Here is a 5,780-nt window from a genome sequence, read left to right as displayed (position 1 = left end):
GTACCTGCGTGTCGGGGACACACAGCGCTACACTTCCCAAAGCTCAAAGCTCTCCTGACACCTGACACCTGTGCTGTGGAGGCGGCTGCTGCAGGCGGGGCCTCCCAGTCCGCTCGGCGCAGCGACCAGGGTCCTCCTGGTGTTCTCGTGCATCCACCAGGCAGGATGTGGAGGACTCCAGATCCTCGCCAGCAGCCTCTGCGCACCGAGATGCATTGGCCCCCTCAGCACAGGAACATCCGAGGCGCCTTCCCGGGGCCCCCTCAGCCACCAACACCACTGTGCGTAGTTCCCAAGGCACAGACCCAACAGTTTCAGTCTGTCTGCCCCGCGTTCTCAGAGGCTGGAACCTCAGTAGGGGGCGAGGAATGCGGAGGCTGCCACGTCAACACCCCCCCCCCCGCTCACCAAACGTCCGGCCGCTGCAGTCTGCCTCCGCCTCCCACCGGCGACGATCCACCGGATCTCCCCGCCTCCAAGCTGGCCGCGTCTCCCGTCAGGCCGTTTTCAAAAGTGACTCAGCAGGTCTGGAGTGGGATGTCGGTTTCTCTACCTTTGCCCTGCTCCGTTCTTGTTGTTCTTCCGAGTTGTGTGGATCTTTTTGGCTCCACACTGTCCCAGGGAGCTTCACGGACCTCTCCCTGCAGTTCCCTGCTGTTCCTCTTTGCTGCTTCTGTAACTTTCTATCCCTCTCTCACTGGACACTCCCTCACAGCCTTCCTCCTACGTCGGCCATCTTCTTTCTCTCCTGTCTATGAATTAGATCACTGTTTTAGAGTTTTGTTCCCTTTGACTCTGCACAATTTAATTATGATTTAAGTATTGAGATTGTGATAATCATTCAACATGTCATTTAATATTTTTAGAATACATACAGTTAAATTAACATGTAATACTTAAGGATTATAAGCATTGTAGGGATAACAAATTTATATACATCTATTTTTTTTAAGAAGGTAAAGTGTTTGATAATTCGTTCAAATCATTCCATTGGAGATTCCATACTGTGTCATCCCAAAAGTGTATATGCAGAGTTTTAATTGTTTTAGAAACCATAATATGTGACAAATTTAGTTTCAATATTATTTGTTTAACAGGAAACAACATTTAGGTATGTGTTGTTCAGTTACATTCACAGTACAGGTAGTTGATGACTGTGTGTGGCTGATGACAAACACACTGGAAAACATTCAAGACAAATATGCTGAATAGCAGCGAGCTCTATTGGATGGTACCAATCTGTGAAATGAGAGAGACATCAGCAAAGAATTTTTTTTTTGAAAGAAACAGTATTTCTTTGAAGAGAGTTAGAAAAGGGCTTTGCAATCTCTGTGCTGCATGATTCACCATGGAGAGCTGGTGCTCCTCACCAGGACCTCAAGTCCAGTGAGAGCATCCTTAACTTACCTGGTGACAACAGGAGGGAGATTTCCCTGTACTCCTGACTTCAGTAAACAACAGGCTGTTACAGCACTGTAATGGGAGTACACGGGGCTTTCAGGCACATTTTCTTCTGAGGGTATTTATTTGCATGACAATAGGCTTATTTTAATATATGTTACATTGATTCTGTGTATATATAATTTTGACCTAAAAAAAGTTCATAATTTTTCTCTATCTTGTGATAAATGAAATTGTATCTCTAGGAAAGATATCCTGTTATTTGGCATGAAATAAGTTCAAATATTCAAATACTTACATAGGAAATATCTTGTTGAAAAAATTACCTCATCTTGTCCCTTCACAACGCTACATCACACTTTATCAGTTCCCATAAGTGAGTTATTGACCTTTGCTACTTGAGTTTAAAATTACAAAAAAACCTAGGAGTAGTACACACACTTAAAGAGCTAAGCCCATGGAAAGATGTGCTCTGTGAGTCACTTCTCCAAAGACTGGGATTCCCATGTTACTATGCACAGCCGTCACTATTTGCACTCAGCCTAATCTAAGAAGCCTTGGCAGTCTCACTCTTATTATCACAGATGCCCATGTACAGATGCGCTTCTCAGAACCGCTTCTGTAAAGGCATATCTCAAACCTCAGTTAGGCTTTACTTTAAACCTCAATTAGTCTTTACATCCAATAAAGTCTACTACCATCTTAATGGAGGAACCAGAATTAAATAAATTTGAAACTTACTTTCTGATTAATGTAGTACAGCTTCTGTAGAATGTATTCTTTGTGACATATACAATAATATGTATTCTTTGAGAGTTATTTCTGCTCCTTCCTAAAACATAGAAAGGCATATTTTCAAAAATTCTTGATGCAATATAGTGTGTCATTTTAACATTTTTATTGTAAAGAACACATTTCTTGTAAACAAAGCAGTTTGTATGCATTCAATTTCTATAGTTCCAAAAGGAACATGATCCTTCCTTCAATCCTGGATAGCATTTAATCCACTTTATCTTCGGAGGCTCTGTTTTGACTACCCCTAATATCCCATCACTAAATTGTTTTCTGCAAACAGATTAAAGGTTCTGTCTGCCTGGTTCTGCTGTTTGCTACTAATTGGGATGTAAATCCTTCTGGCTGGATAGTTTAAAATGGATGATGCTTAAACTGAGTATCTGCTCCATCCCACTGCAGTTGATTGTATTATTTGTATTGTGCACTGACATAATTTGGGTTGACTGAATGATTCACATCATTTGCTGGTGCTCTCTCAGTTGACTGGATTGTCATTGTTTAAGAAACCCTCGGGCCCGGCGCGGTGGCACAAGTGGTTAAAGGTCCTCGCCTTGCACGCCCAGGATCCCATATGGGCGCCGGTTCTAATCCCAGCAGCCCCGCTTCCCTTCCAGCTCCCTGCCTGTGGCTGGGAAAGCAGTCGAGGACGGCCCAAAGCTTTGGGACCCTGCACCCGCGTGGGAGACCCGGAAGAGGCTCCTGGCTTCGGATTGGCATAGTATCGGCCGTTGCGCTCACTTGGGGAGTGAATCATTGGACGGAAGATCTTCCTCTCTGTCTCTCCTCTCTGTATATCTGCCTTTCCAATAAAAAAATAATAAAAATAAATCTTAAAAAAAAAAAAGAAACCCTGAACATGTCTGATCAGGCTGCTGCCCTGTTTCTCTTGTGGTAGAATGGGACAGTCCAATTGTCACTGCCCACTGAGGAATAAAGACTTCTGAACTTCTAAGAGTCGACCTGGGACTCATTTCTGGGAAGGATTTCATCAACTGTCAACACACAGGCACATGATGTCCGAGTCCCAGCACAACAAAGACAGAAGCACAGAATAGAGACTCTCAGAAATCTCCAGGACACAAAGACTGCAATAGTAGATGTGTTGCTTGCTAAAACATGCCAAGATTGCTTCCCACATCTGATGGGATTCTATTTAGGACTGAACTTCCCAAAGGTCAATGGGCAGAGACGCAGGAGTCCTTGTGAGGTGTAAAGAAGTTGCAAGGCAAGGGAGCCCTAAAGTCTGGCTTGAAGAGGGACCTTGGGGGTTCAATGTCTGAGGCCTATGTGTCTGGAGAGGTCTCCAAGGTGACCATAGGACAGAACATGGCTAAACATCATTATGACATCACAGGGAGATTTGTGACTCTGTGGTGGAAACATGGGTACCAACTGTGGCAGTGCACTGCTCCCTGAGCATGTTTTTTCTGCACATATAACCAGGCTGACCTCTCCTGCAGATTGACAACATTAATCAAAGATTTCTTTCCTCCCATTCTCAGTGCTGGAGCTCTGCCAAAAGTTAAACTTGTCAGCTGTCTTGTGTCTATTTTCATTTTAGTATTTAGCAGTTTATAGTGTTGAAGCAAATTTTGCTGAGCTTGGCATATTTTAGGATAGTCTAAATTGGGTTATAACTCTAATATATGTCAACAGTTTAGGTGCAGCTGAATATAGCCATTTTAAGGTGTATAGAAGCCAATAGTATATCAACTAAAATTAAAATGCCAATGAAGTAGTCACAGGATGTGGTTAAGAACTTGCATATTTTTTAACATATTGGTATATTGGTTACTCAATACTATGTCAATTAATTAAAAAAAAATTCAACCTTACTTAATTTGTCCTGCCTTCTAGAAAACCTTTCAGATTCCCATACAATTTTTTGGTTCCTCAGAGGATCCCATCCAGAACAAAGTGCGACCCCCTTGAACTCTCATCAAATCAACAAAAAACAAATCTAATAATTTTACACACTTCTGATGATATATTCCCTTCATCGTGTATTTTAATTGCTTTCCCTTGAAAATGTTGTGGGGAATTTGACATGAAAAGAAAACAGTTAACTCCTTTCTTGGCTCACACCAGAGTTTTCATGTGGATGATTTTAGTGTTCAAAGCAAGTTTTATTTAAGAGTGAAAAACAGATTTCCTGTAATAGTGACAGGAAGGAGCTCCAAGTCAGGAAAGGTCCCAGGAATGGTGTAGGTGGTGGTTTTTATGCACCATCTCAGGCAAAGAGAAAGCTAATGAGTCACTCAAAGGGCAGGAAAAAAATCACTCACAATGGGCAGTAGTGTAGCACCTTGTCCAGAACCAAAGGCTATCAGAAGGGTGTAACTGGTGGCTTCCTTCTCCTATGCTTATGATAAGCTGAAATCCCAGTCACCATCTCTTCAGTAGTAACTCAGAAATGGGACTGCTGTAGGCTGTCTCCTTGCTTTTGTCATGACAACTATCCCAAGAGATGAGAATTAATATGTTGACTCTGTCTCTATTCTCCCTCAATGGTATTGGGGATTGGGGGGGCGGGTGGAGTGAAGCTGGGAGAACATGTTCTTGAAAGTGGAAGAAATGGGGAGAAGCAAGATTTTATATTTTAAAAGGTGACTTCACCAGAGCCTAGAGACCTGAACTGCCTCCTAGCCTAATTGATTTCTCATTTTAACACTATACTATTTTTTACTACATACCAGAGGATGTAAATAAAGCGGCATGTTAGGATAGCCTAATCAAGGAGCCTGGAATCAAAAGCAAACTCAAGACTTCAACCAGGAATTCTGATATGCTGTGTGAGTATCCAAGTGACATTTAATCACTCCACCAAATGCCCAGCCCTCATTGAGGCCTTGATTTGCATTACCAATTGGCTATACTCTACATTTTAAGCAATCTTTGCCACAATTAAATCCAAAGTTTTATTTTTTAAAATAATATTCTCTCCACTCATTTATTCTATTTCATTTTGTTAGAAAAACACAGTTTAAAAAAAGAAAACAAATGGAGAGACAGAGAAATGTTTTCACTTGGATCACTTATCAAATAATCACAGTGGCTGGTTTGAATCAAGGAGCAGTGGCAGCACAATTTGGAAAAGAAAGCTTTTTTTCTCAGAGTATACTCTGTGAATCTTAGCTAAAATTAAGTTGATGACACCCATTTTAGTGCATAAGTGGGATTTCTATCTGTTTCATTGATGCATGTGCCTGATTTTGTGTTTATTTTTAAATTATAATTTCCTCCTGGCATTTCTTGCAGGTATTTTAATTTCAACTTTATCATTTTTATTCAAAAATTCTTTGGATATTTGGAAAACTTTGTGCTTCCATAGAAATGCTTTATTTTTTCTAGTTCTGATAAGAACATCATTGGTACTTTGATGAGGATTTGGTGAATTTGTAAGCTAATTTTGGTAGTGTTAACATGGTAGTATAATTAATTCTTCCAAAATCAATGAACATGGGTGATCTTTCCAATGTGCATGTGTGATTTTTAAATTTCTTTAATCAGTGCTTTGAAATTCTCACTGTGTATATCTTCCACATCCTTTGTTAAATTCACTAATTATTTTAGTCCTTTTATTT

This window comes from Ochotona curzoniae, unplaced genomic scaffold (genome assembly GCF_017591425.1).
Source record: "Ochotona curzoniae isolate NIBS_2020 unplaced genomic scaffold, NIBS_Ocur_1.0 contig_2146, whole genome shotgun sequence".
Classification (NCBI taxonomy): domain Eukaryota; kingdom Metazoa; phylum Chordata; class Mammalia; order Lagomorpha; family Ochotonidae; genus Ochotona; species Ochotona curzoniae.
Note: the sequence above shows the minus strand (reverse complement) of the source record.